The following is an 11,681-nucleotide window of genomic DNA, read 5'->3' as shown; positions in this document are numbered from 1 at the left end:
GGCTGCGGGATCCAGATCTTGAGCACCAAACGAGAGCCGATAAGCAAATTCTCTGGCTCTGCCTTGGGGCGGCTAAAATCACCCTTGCGGCAGCATGGAAGTCACCGGCCGCTCCAGCGATCTCCCTCTGGCACGCGAGGCTGTGGAGACTTCTGAGTGTGGAGAGAGTGGCGGACATCGTTCTGGGGAATTTTAAGAACTTCATCTTTCGCTGGGGTCCTTTGGTCCGCTTCCTTTCACGAGGATTGCCCTCGGCAGTCTGCCCTTCCTCGGTGCGCGCGCTCCACCTATTTCAACTTTAACTGAGAGTGGTATGTCTGTATGTATGAATGGTTGTCATCACCACGGGGGGGGGGGAGGTGTGGGAGGGGGGGTTCGTTGTGGGTTGTTCCTGTTAGGCGACAATCATGGCATTTTTTCATCAAGCTCTGCACTAGGGGCACAAGACGGCTGACCTCGGCTCCGGCTGTCCTTCCTGCTTGGATTTTGGACTTTGCCTATGGACTATCTGTGCTGTTCTGCCGTTGGACTCAGTTTCCTATAATCCGTTGCCCATGTGTAGGCTGTGCTTTGGTAGTGTCGCTCGTTGTATTGTTTCCCTGAGTGTTTTGCTTCCTAAAAAATGAAAATAAAAATTTTACAAAAAAAACAAACAATAATGGCCCCCACGTCCCAATATTGTGTGTGGGTCATTTGTTTTTTTGTTTTTAGAAACAAACTTCCACTTTGGAAGTTTACTTTCTCAAAAACAAAATGTTTGTATACGTTTGGTAGATGGAAGTCAAACCCCACAGCTGTAGTCTATCTGACTTTATGTACATTGAAAGGAACCGCTTGACAGCGCATCTCTTGATACTAAAGGTTGATCGATGTGACCAGGAAGGGTACCAAAGAGATTGAAGGATCTCTTCCCAAGGCTGAAAACTAAACTACCTTTGACTGGCACAGCAAGCAATCGTTATGGCACTAGGTATTCAGAAAGAACGTTCACTAGCCAAGACTTTCTACAAAACCAGCTCAGCGCATCAGAAAAAGAAGCTAGGGTTACACATGCACTCACGCAGCTGGAGGTGCAAGCAGAATCATTGAAGATATATGTTAGATGATATGTACCTTTTTGTTTCTCAGTGCCACTGCAGCCATAGATCACAGTATGGATACAATTGTGTGTTCTCTGCTGTTTTTTCCATCGCTTCAGTGCTAGCTGCCGTCCATATTTAATAAATGTTATCCAGGAGGTATGCTAGCCTTCTTGCATTGGAACCTATTTTTTCCCTCAGGTCCTCTGGAGAATTGTGCGAGCGGCTATTTCCCAGAAGGATTGCTGTATTTCCAACAATTATTGTCCTAAAACCCAGGGGAGTTGTGCCCTTCTCACGTTCACTGCTGTGCGAGCCAATTGATTACTACACAAGGAATAAACACACACTCTGATTTGTGAAATGCCCTTTCAGAAGCAGCGCAGGCTCAGTTTAGTTCCAAAACCCTGGCTCGCATTGCAGTGGCAGAGTAAAGGTATGGAAATCTGACTGCCGGTGCTCAGGGTGCACGTACAACACTGCGTTTGCTTTTCATAAAAATAAACTCTCTCATAGGACCCCTCCATCCTAAACTGTAACTTCACTTTTGAGACATGCCTAAATAGGACCAGGCGTGCTTTGATATAACCCCTCCCAACCTAACCTCTCCACTCCTCTCCTCTCCTCTCCACTCCTCTCCTCTCTTCTCTTCTCTTCTCCTCTCTTCTCTTCTCTTCTCTTCTCTTCTCTTCTCTTCTCTTCTCTTCTCTTCTCTTCTCTTCTCTTCTCTTCTCTTCTCTCCTCTCCTCTCCTCTCCTCTCCTCTCCTTTCCTCTCCTCTCCCTCTCCCTCTCCCTATCTCTCTCCTCTCCTCTCCTCGCCTCTCCTTTCCTCTCCTCTCCCCTCCCCATCTCCCCTCCCCTCCCCTCTCCTCCCCTTCCCTCCCCTTCCCTCCCCTCCCCTCTCCTCCCCTCTCCTCCACACCTCTGCTCCTCTCCCGTCCCATTCCGTCCCTTTTCCCCTCCCCTAGAATCTACTCTCCTAATATCTCTCTCCTGTCCTCTCCTCCCCTCTCCTCTCCTCTCCTCTCCTCTCCTCTCCTCTCCTCTCCTCTCCTCTCCTCTCCTCTCCTCTCCTCTCCTCTCCTCTCCTCTCCTTTCCTCTCCTCTCCCTCTCCCTATCCCTATCTCTCTCCTCTCCTCTCCTCGCCTCTCCTTTCCTCTTCTCTCCCCTCCCCTTCCCTCCCCTTCCCTCCCCTCTCCTCCCCTCTCCTCCACACCTCTTCTCCTCTCCCGTCCCATTCCGTCCCTTTTCCCCTCCCCTAGAATCTACTCTCCTAATATCTCTCTCCTCTCCTCTCCTCTCTTCCGCACCTCTCCTCTCCACTGCTCCTCTCCCGTCCCAACCCCTCCCTTTTCCCCTCCCCTCTCCTCTCCCCTAGAATCTACTCTCCTAATCTCTCGCTCACCTCTCCTGTCCTCTCCTCTCCTCCCCTCACCTGCCCTCCACTCCCCTCCTCTCCTCTCCTCTCCTCTCCTCTCCTCTGCTCCTCTCCTCTCCTCCTCTCCTCTCCTCTCCCGTCCCGTCCCGTCCCTTTTCCCCTCCCCTCTCCCCTAGAATCTACTCTCCTAATCTCTCTCTCACCTCTCCTCTCCTGCCCTCCCCTCTTCTCCTCTCCACTCCCCTTCCCTCCCCTCCCCTCCCCTCCTCTTCTCTCCCCTAGAATCTACTCTCCTACTCTCCTAGTCTCCCTCTCATCTCCTCTCCTCCCCTCCCCTCCCGTCTCCTACTCGTATCTCCTTTCCCATCCCTTCTTTTTTATCTCTTCTCACCTCCTTTCATCATACTTCTCCTTACCACCTCCATGCTCCAAGTCATACACGCCGTGTCCTCCTCTCTTACCCCTCCCCTATTTTCCCCTTCCTTCCTCTGCCAGCTTCTACTCCCCTTTACTCTCTCTCCTCTCATTACAGCAAATTGCATCTTAGTTTTGCTATCACACAAACACGGTGATAACAACGAAGGCTATGCTGTGATGGAGATCAATTTAAATACATGGAACTATTTACCCAAGAGACGAGGACAGTTTTTGAAATAATTTTTTTCCCTGCCCTTTAATTATAACACAAAGCAAAAATAAGTCTCTACCATAGTATTGAGATAGTTTCCACCGATTCTGTTTTGCACTAAGAAATAGAACAGAAAGTGGCATTGAAAATGCCAAGACCAGGGATCCCTCAGCTGGGGAGTTCCAACTATGCTCTTTAAGGCCTTGTAGTGTTTCTGTTACATTTAAATGAGCTCCCCAGTGTATTTGATATTTCCCAGTTGCTGCTGTTTCTTACACAGATCATCTGTACCTTGAATCAGATTTGATTGAGATTTAGCCTTAAAGAGGGACTTCAATCTAGAACAATGTTACATTAAGCTGCATTTTCCTTATTTTAAATTAGTAACATCTGAGTTAGGAAAAAAGTAATTATTAATGCACCTGGGTCGTGTGCATCAGTGCAATGGTGGCAATCCACAATTGTGAAGTGAAAGTGAGAAGAAATACTGCTCTAGTAAATCGATTATACACGCTCATAATACCCCAAAAGAAAATGTAACCAAATAAGAAAATAACGAAAAGTATAGAAATCTGAAACAATCTTCAATTATAATGAACAAATTTGAACTAAAGTTTTTTCTAATACACACATTTTGATAAGAAAAATAAAGGTAGAATAAAAATATGGGTTGTGGTGCTTTACAAGATCATTTACGGGCTAATCTTTATTTTAATCATTATTTTAGAAATACTTTTCGTACCATGGGGTCGATTACGATGGCGGTGAATCCGCATCCTCCGGGCCGGTGGAAGCCACTGCCGGCCCGGAGGATGCATATTCACCGCCACGGCATAGAAAACACCCACCGCCTGATTATGATGGCGGTGTGATCAGCGGCGGACAGCAGGCCCGTCCGCCGCAGATCCGCGGGTGTGGACCGCAATAAGGTGGCGGTGTCTGCAAGACACTGGCAGCCACATTAGGATGTGTGCGGAAACATGCTTTTCCGCGGCGGCTTTTCCGCCATGGAAAAGCATGTGGTCCTTTGCTTCTGGGGGCCTCTTGCGGGCCCCCAGGGTGTTGTGGGGTGGGGACTGCACATGGGGGGTACCTATGGTACCCTCCTGCATTTGCATGCTCAATGCGGCAGGCACCGAGTGGTGCCTGCCGCTTTGTGCATGCAAATGCACAACATGCATTTTGAACTTTGCGGCGGGTGCTGCTTAAAGCAGCACCCGCCGCAATGTTAACTATACGGGATGTGACCGCCAGGGTGGCGGTCACATTCTAATTGCAACGGAGGGACCGCCGCTGCCCCTGCGGACGGTCCCTCCACCTCGGGGGTGCAGGTCCGTCCGCCATCTTAATCGACCCCCATGTGTGAAAACAGTATGAGTGCCCATTTTATGTTTTGTCTAGGCTATGTTGTCCATATAGTCAATAATGTTCAAATTTCTGTATAGGCGTGTGGGGCCTTATCCCACACTGCATGTATTTCACTCTAAAAAACATAAGGGAAAACAGCATGCTTCCAAATTAAAACAAATAATGTAATATGACATATTTATGTTTGGTAATTTCTCAAAGGTTTATGGCATATAAAAATTAAGCGTTATTATTATTTAAATAGTATTGTGGAGAGGAGGTGTTTCCCTTTCTATTGCCATTTTATTATTTACAATTTTGTACAGAAATGTTTTTTCAGTATAATGCTCCATTATTTCACAGATAGCAATGAGATAGGTAAGATATGGGGTTGGCCCCCATCGGTTGTATTAAATTCCTTACATAAAACCCAATGGAAACATATCCTCCTTGTCCTTGAGAAAGTTTGTCAGAGCGAGTCAGGAATAAGATAAAACTACTCAGTGAAAAAACTTAGTTCATCAGACCTTTAATCATTGCTCATATTAGGTCAGGACTAGATTCTTCTGAACAGAGGATCTACTAATAATCTGGTTGAGCATGATTTAAAGTTGGGTGGTAATGGAAAAGTGTAGTGACACAGCAGACAATGTAATTACAACGTGTTTTATTGTAATAAATAAAGTTCCCACAGACGAGTTCAGGCGCGCGTGCACGCACACCAGAGTGGTGGAATCAACTGCTTCTCAGAAATCAACTGTCAAAATACAACGGGTTCTCGCGTGCCAACGGGCAGTGCGAGACACAGAGCACAACAGTGTCCTCGCGCAGGGAGATGCGCAAGGAGAAGACACTACAAAAAGCCTCTGGAGGAAGGATGCAAGGTTCCTTGAGTAATACTTTATGTTAAATCAATCTTATGTCCAAGAGAAAAGTTACAAATAATCGATAGAAGAAGACAATTGATTGACATAAATGACACATTGGATATGGACATATGTGGGCTGAACCACATAGGTGGAGCACTCAGACTCAGCCAGAAAGCAGCCATACAATGAATCAATAAGAACTAAGCTTAAAATGCATTTCATCTACATTCCTGAGAGCTAACTATCTTTTTGAGTGTGACCTAGAGATGGTTTTAGATATTTGCCTGAGCTCACGTCAAGTGGCGGTTGCTTTGACTCAGTCCCCGTCTGACATTCCTTAATGAAAGTGACATTCACATTTTGGTTCAGCCTCCCTCATAGAGTATTTTCTCTTTAACATCATGCAATTGGTTGTTATAAGTGCATTAGACCACCCAATTGGTACTTCCCTTGCAATTTATAGATAGCGAAGCATCCATACCCTACAAGCCTTTTTTCACCGTACACCTGTCGAAGGGAATACCCTTTCTCTCACTCCTGCACCTACTCTTAAACCTATCTCTTCTCTCACCATGATTCCTAACCTTACCCTAGCTCCAGTCCCTACTCTTACTCCCAATCCTCTGAGTTATTCTCTTCCTCTTACTTCTACTCTTGCCACAATTTACTCATCCTTGGCTGTACCTCCTTTTGGCTTGCCTGAGATGTCTATGTACATGTTTTGCCTCATCTGCTGTGCTGTGTGTATTCTTAGCTCCATTCCCATTCCTAGTCTCCTGTCATTTGCTACACTCCTTTCTCCTGCACTCCTCTCCCAGGTACTTCTCTCCTGTGCAGTTGATTATGCGGCTAATCGAGTCTTCATCACGCTGAAGTCAACCTCTGGAATTGGAAGCAAAATTACCACAGGCAACTTGCTCTGATGATCTGTCATCGCCTTTTGTACAAGATCCCTATAGATACCAAGATGCTTTAAGCATGGTCATGAGAGACATTTCATTATAATAAATCCCTTTAAATTCACAACACATATGAGGCACTCTTTAGCTTACTCTCCACTGTTCAACTCACCTAATACACTCAATAATGCGCCTACATCAGCTGACTTCTCTATTCCTACATCATCACTCTTAACTTGTCCGAAAGGCTCCAGCTGTGCCAACACATGTAACCTCTTTAATAACAAATGCAATACCATGTAAGTACTTATTTCAACATGTACACATTTATAAAAGATTTCAAGATAAAAAAAGAGTTACTGTGGTTCGAGTTTTGATTTTTAAAATGACAAAAGGAAGCACAAGGAAGACAACCATTGGAAGCCATTAAAAAAAGAGAAAGGGAAGGTATTTGATGGTAGAAAGAGGCCTGTCAGAAGAGAAGGGATTCAGAAAATTTTGGGGCTGATTCCCCACAAGATTTAAAGGGAAAGAAAGTAAAGGGACAGTGGCAGTCAGTGGAGATGCCTGAGTGGACAGGCAGCAGAGGGTGTCCACAAATCAAGGAAAGGATTGGTGACAAGTCGTTCAAAGGGGGATGCTTAGACACATTGCAGTGGTAGCGACTAACTAAATAGGGCATTGAAAAGGGCAAGAAAAAAATGACCAACACCCAGAAGCACACTAAAAACGCATGGGAGTAAAACATCATCTGGAAAAAGCCATAAAAAAGCTAAGTGACTACGTGATTAAATCGAACTCATTATTTTTTCTTTTGGTAATTATAAATTTGAATCACCTAAGACTCATATTCTTCCAGAAAGGCTCTCCCCAATACATGCTCTACTTTGATCATCGCCTCAAGCTGTCAGATCCCTGCAGAAATCAGATCCAACTTTTGAGCTTCGTCCTATAGCTGAGATAGCCATTTTTAAGAAAACACTAAAAAGTTGGCTGTGCCAACAAGAGTAATTCTACTGTCGGTTTTTGCAGGTAGCCTTGGACACAGCGCTGGGATACTCAAAGGAGTATCTGTGCGCTTTACAAATCCCAAATCAAATCCCAAATCAAACCCCAAATCAAACCTTACATTGTGAAAAGTAAGAAACAGCAGCTGGAAGGAGCTAATTTCAGCCACCAAGAACTCAACTCTACCATGAACTGCATTGCCTTTTGGACTTCCTCACCTTTAAAACTTCTAAAGAAAACTGTCTAAAGCTAACATTTGACTGTTCAATAATCTGCAGGCTAGGGTTGTCATATTGATGCATTGCCAACAACAATGTCAAGCTCGAAGAACACCAAGTAGAAGAAAATAATCTCTAACACATACAGAAGGGGAGAAGGCTAACTACTCTACTCAGGCCTCCCTGACCACAGACTAATACACACAAAGAGGAGTAGATAATAATGATATTACTGCCCTCACTCACAAGATTGGGACATGCTTCATCATTGGGCTTGCTTCAATACAACCCCGCGCAGACCAACGCCTGGGGTGAAGCAAAAGGGAGGGGAAGGCAATACAAACATGTAAGATGTACAAATATTTCTTGCCAAAGTATATTGGGATCACCGAAAGAAAAGTGCAGTGGAAATTAGTTAGCTCGTTTTAATTTCCACTGCACTTTTCTTTTGGTGATCCCAATATACTTTGGCAAGAAATATTTGTACATCTTACATGTTTGTATTGTCTTCCCCTCCCTTTTGCTCCACCCCAGGCATTGGTCTGCGCGGGGGTGTATTGAAGCAAGCCCAATGATGAATTAGTGTGGGGTTTGGCAAATCTTGTGAGTGGGGGCAGTATTTTCTGACCGAGCACATACCACCACCTATTGCATTATTCTCAACTCCTCTTTGTGTGTATTAGAAGAAAATAATCAACACCACACTGAATATTAAATGGGAAGTAGTCCCCCTTGTTCCCGTCTAGAAAGCGTTCCTGTCTAAAAAGTGTGAAGATGTAAAACTTCCACCGAGACAAATTTGTATCGGTGAAAACTAACAAGTGTTCTTTGAGCTTGACATTGTTGTTGGCAATACAGCTTTAAGCTAACATTCTGATGTCCCTGCTTCAGAATTTCCCTGAAGAAGGGTCTTTTGACCCGAAATGCATTGGGTTTTGTTTGTATAAGGAAGAATACAAGACACATTGAATTTGCTACTGAACGTTATGAATATGTCAACACAACATTTGTGAACGATTTCGCGATTTAACCAAATACAGAACTCTGGACGAAAGTTTCGCTTTTGGTGTTTATTGATTGTTCATTTCTTCAAAAATGTATTTCTTGATGAAGTGTTTATATTTTGGTGTTCAACTAGTTTGCATTGATTACACTGCAGCCTTTGGGCATGAACGTGCACTCAGAGTCTAGAACAACTGTTCTGTTTTCCTTGGTACTTATACTTTGGGGCTAGGGTGGAGCCTTGCTCGCTAAGGGCACATGAAGTACGTTTAAGATTTTCAACAAAAGCCACATTTTTAGTGTATCATATCCTGTCTACCTTGAGTGCATCACTATTAACTGTTTTTTTAATAAATAACCTTTGTATGCATGTGAAACCACATCTGACATTCACAAAAGATGTCCTAAATTTGGATTTACACACAGATTTTTATGCGAGTAAATTTACTCCCGGAGGGAAGAGTGAGCCAAATGCCCTGCCCTTTTGCACACACCTGCAAACATACATGTTAATGTGTTTTTTTCAATCCATTTCCAGCCTGTAAAGTGTCTGATATTTACTCCTGTCAATGCCAAGGTGTACATTTTATACCAGTGTGAGAATGAGAAGGGAATACATCCAAAATTAGTGTGGGGTTTAGCGAAAAGGGTGTCTCCCCAGGAGCATATATTTCTACTGTGGAGTGAAAAGGACAAAGAGAAATAGATTATGTGCTCATACAGAGGAAATTTATCTTGCCCAATTGCACCCCATTTACAATTCTGCTTTGCACGAACAAAGGTAGTTTTACAACAGTTTTCCAGGAGTGATCTTGGAGACCCACAACTGTTGCGAGGGCCCAGGAGTACTTCTGGAAACATTTGTAATTAACTAAGGGCCTTCGAGCAGTTTGCGACTGGAAGAAATGCATTTTGTTATGTACAGAAGACAAAATATGACTATGTAACTTGTTACTGAATTGCATTTTGCGATTAAGTATTAGGAAGAGGCGTGTTTAGCACTGGTATGTATAAATGTTTTGCGACCTTGAATGTGGTCGCAAAACATTTGCAGTTACCACCTTCAAGTTGGTGTTAACCAGTGGCTTAACGAAACTTGAGGGGGCCCCCACTGCAAGGTACGTTGAAGGGACCCCTTCAAACTAAATCTGGAGCTCTCCGGCCAGGGTACTGTGCTGAGGGAGGCCCCCTCACAGCGAGGGCTGCGGGGTCCTATGTTACGCCACTGGACGGACCCTTCAAGGTTTTGTGGCCACCCTGTGCCGCAGGGGCCTGCATTAAGTCCCTTGTTGGGGGCGTGAATGCCAGTGCTTTATAATCTTGATTCCAAACCCATGCCTCTTTCATTCACCCCCAGAAACTCCCTGCCCATGTATCTCACTCTTTCAGGTTCTTTTTCCGTATCTACTTTCTTTTTTGTCATTGTTTTTTTGTCTCGTTACAAATTATCAGATCTCTCTAAATTGAATAAAAAACTAAATCTAATTTGAAAGAGGTACTTATTCTGGATAGCAGCTTTGCTATATTCTCGCAGCCCGAGATAAAAATCGACCCCAAAGAAGAGAAGGCTATAAAAGGATTTTCCAAGATACTTAAAAGAAATCAATGCAAGTGTACAAGTGCTAAATGCTAATTTTAGGTACAAATATAAGACATATCGGTGCCTAAATGTCACCTAAAAGGGATAGAAAAATAGAAGTGTATTTCTAGTTCCTAATATTTAGGGACCAGCACTTATTTTTCTCCATCAGTCTTTGATCCAGAGCAAAAGAGAGAAAAACACAAAAGGGGGAAAGAAGGAGAAAGGAAAAAGACAAAAAAACAGTGACATAATAGAAAGCAGTTACGGAAAAAGAACCTGAAAGAGTGAGATACATGGGCAGGGAGTTTCTGGGGGTGAATGAAAGAGGCATGGGGTTAGAATCAAGATTATAAAGCACTGGCATTCACGCCCCCCAACAAGGGACTTAATGCAGGCCCCTGCCGCACAGGGTGGCCACAATTCCTTGAAGGGCCCGTCCAGTGGCGTAATATAGGACCCCGCAGCCCTCGCTGTGAGGGGCCTCCCTCAGCAAGGTACCCCGGCAGGACAGCTCCTGATTGAATTCAGAGGGGGCCTCTCCACGTACCTTGCAGGGGGACCCCCTCAAGTTTCGTTACGCCACTGATTCACAATGGGTTGCACATTGCGACCTGCCTTATGAATATTGATGAGGGAGGTTAATTTGTGACCTACTGGGACTCAATAACAGTATCAAACACATTGTTGTTAATCCCAGTTTGCGATTTCCTAACAGCGAATTGCTAAAATTCGCTATTAGGAAATTACAAACAAACAATTTCATACATCTGGCCCTAAAATTTAGATATCTGTATCTATTTGAGGTACTAAGTCTGTGTACACAGATTCCCAAATGTATATATAATTCTGGTGCCACATTTGTAGGCATAGGCTTTCTTAAAACAAACCATAACCAGGTGTGTTAGTCCATCAGTCTAATTGCAGTTACTCCACACAAGCGCTGAAAAGCTGGCATGATTTAGGCTTGTGCCCGTTTTAGCACCATTGCTAGAGTCTAAATGAGGCCCTTCGTGTCATTCTGCCATAGGGTGATATAACAACACTATGTAAAATTACACCTTATTGCTTCTAAATTGCAGGTCTATGCCAAAACATAGCACAGAAATCTTCCTGCTTTTAGACGAGCGGACTCCTGACGCCGTCTTCTTAACCGAAACCTGGCTAACCCCAGACTGTGACCCAGATGTGATTCAAGCACTTCCCCCGGGTTACCAGATTTCTCGCAGGGACCGCACAAGCGGAAAAGGAGGAGGCCTTGCAATTATCCATAAATCTATATACCAGTGTCACTGCATCCTGGATCCAATCCCAAGCTGCAAAAGCCTGTCTTTCTGCCTCAAACTCACTCCCAACGACTGTCTAACAGGGGCACTTGTGTATCGCCCCCAAGGCCCACTGAGCAACTTCCATTCCTCACTCCCCTCGTTAGTGGCCGAAACTGCTATGTCCTCCTCCAACTTCACGTTGCTGGGTGACTTCAATATTCACTTCGACAACAGCACTGATAGCACCGCCAATGAGCTAGCTGCCAGCTTAGCCGCTATCCAACTAGAACAACTAATTCGGTCCCCCACTCATAACAAAGGTCACCTGCTTGACCCGGTCTTTAGCAATTGCCCCAACCTCACGGTTGGCACTATCACACACCTCCCCTGGACTGATCATTTTC

Source organism: Lissotriton helveticus, chromosome 8 (assembly GCF_964261635.1).
Source record: "Lissotriton helveticus chromosome 8, aLisHel1.1, whole genome shotgun sequence".
NCBI classification, from domain to species: Eukaryota; Metazoa; Chordata; class Amphibia; order Caudata; family Salamandridae; genus Lissotriton; species Lissotriton helveticus.
The sequence above is the reverse complement of the archived record's forward strand: the minus strand, read 5'-3'. Positions refer to the sequence as shown.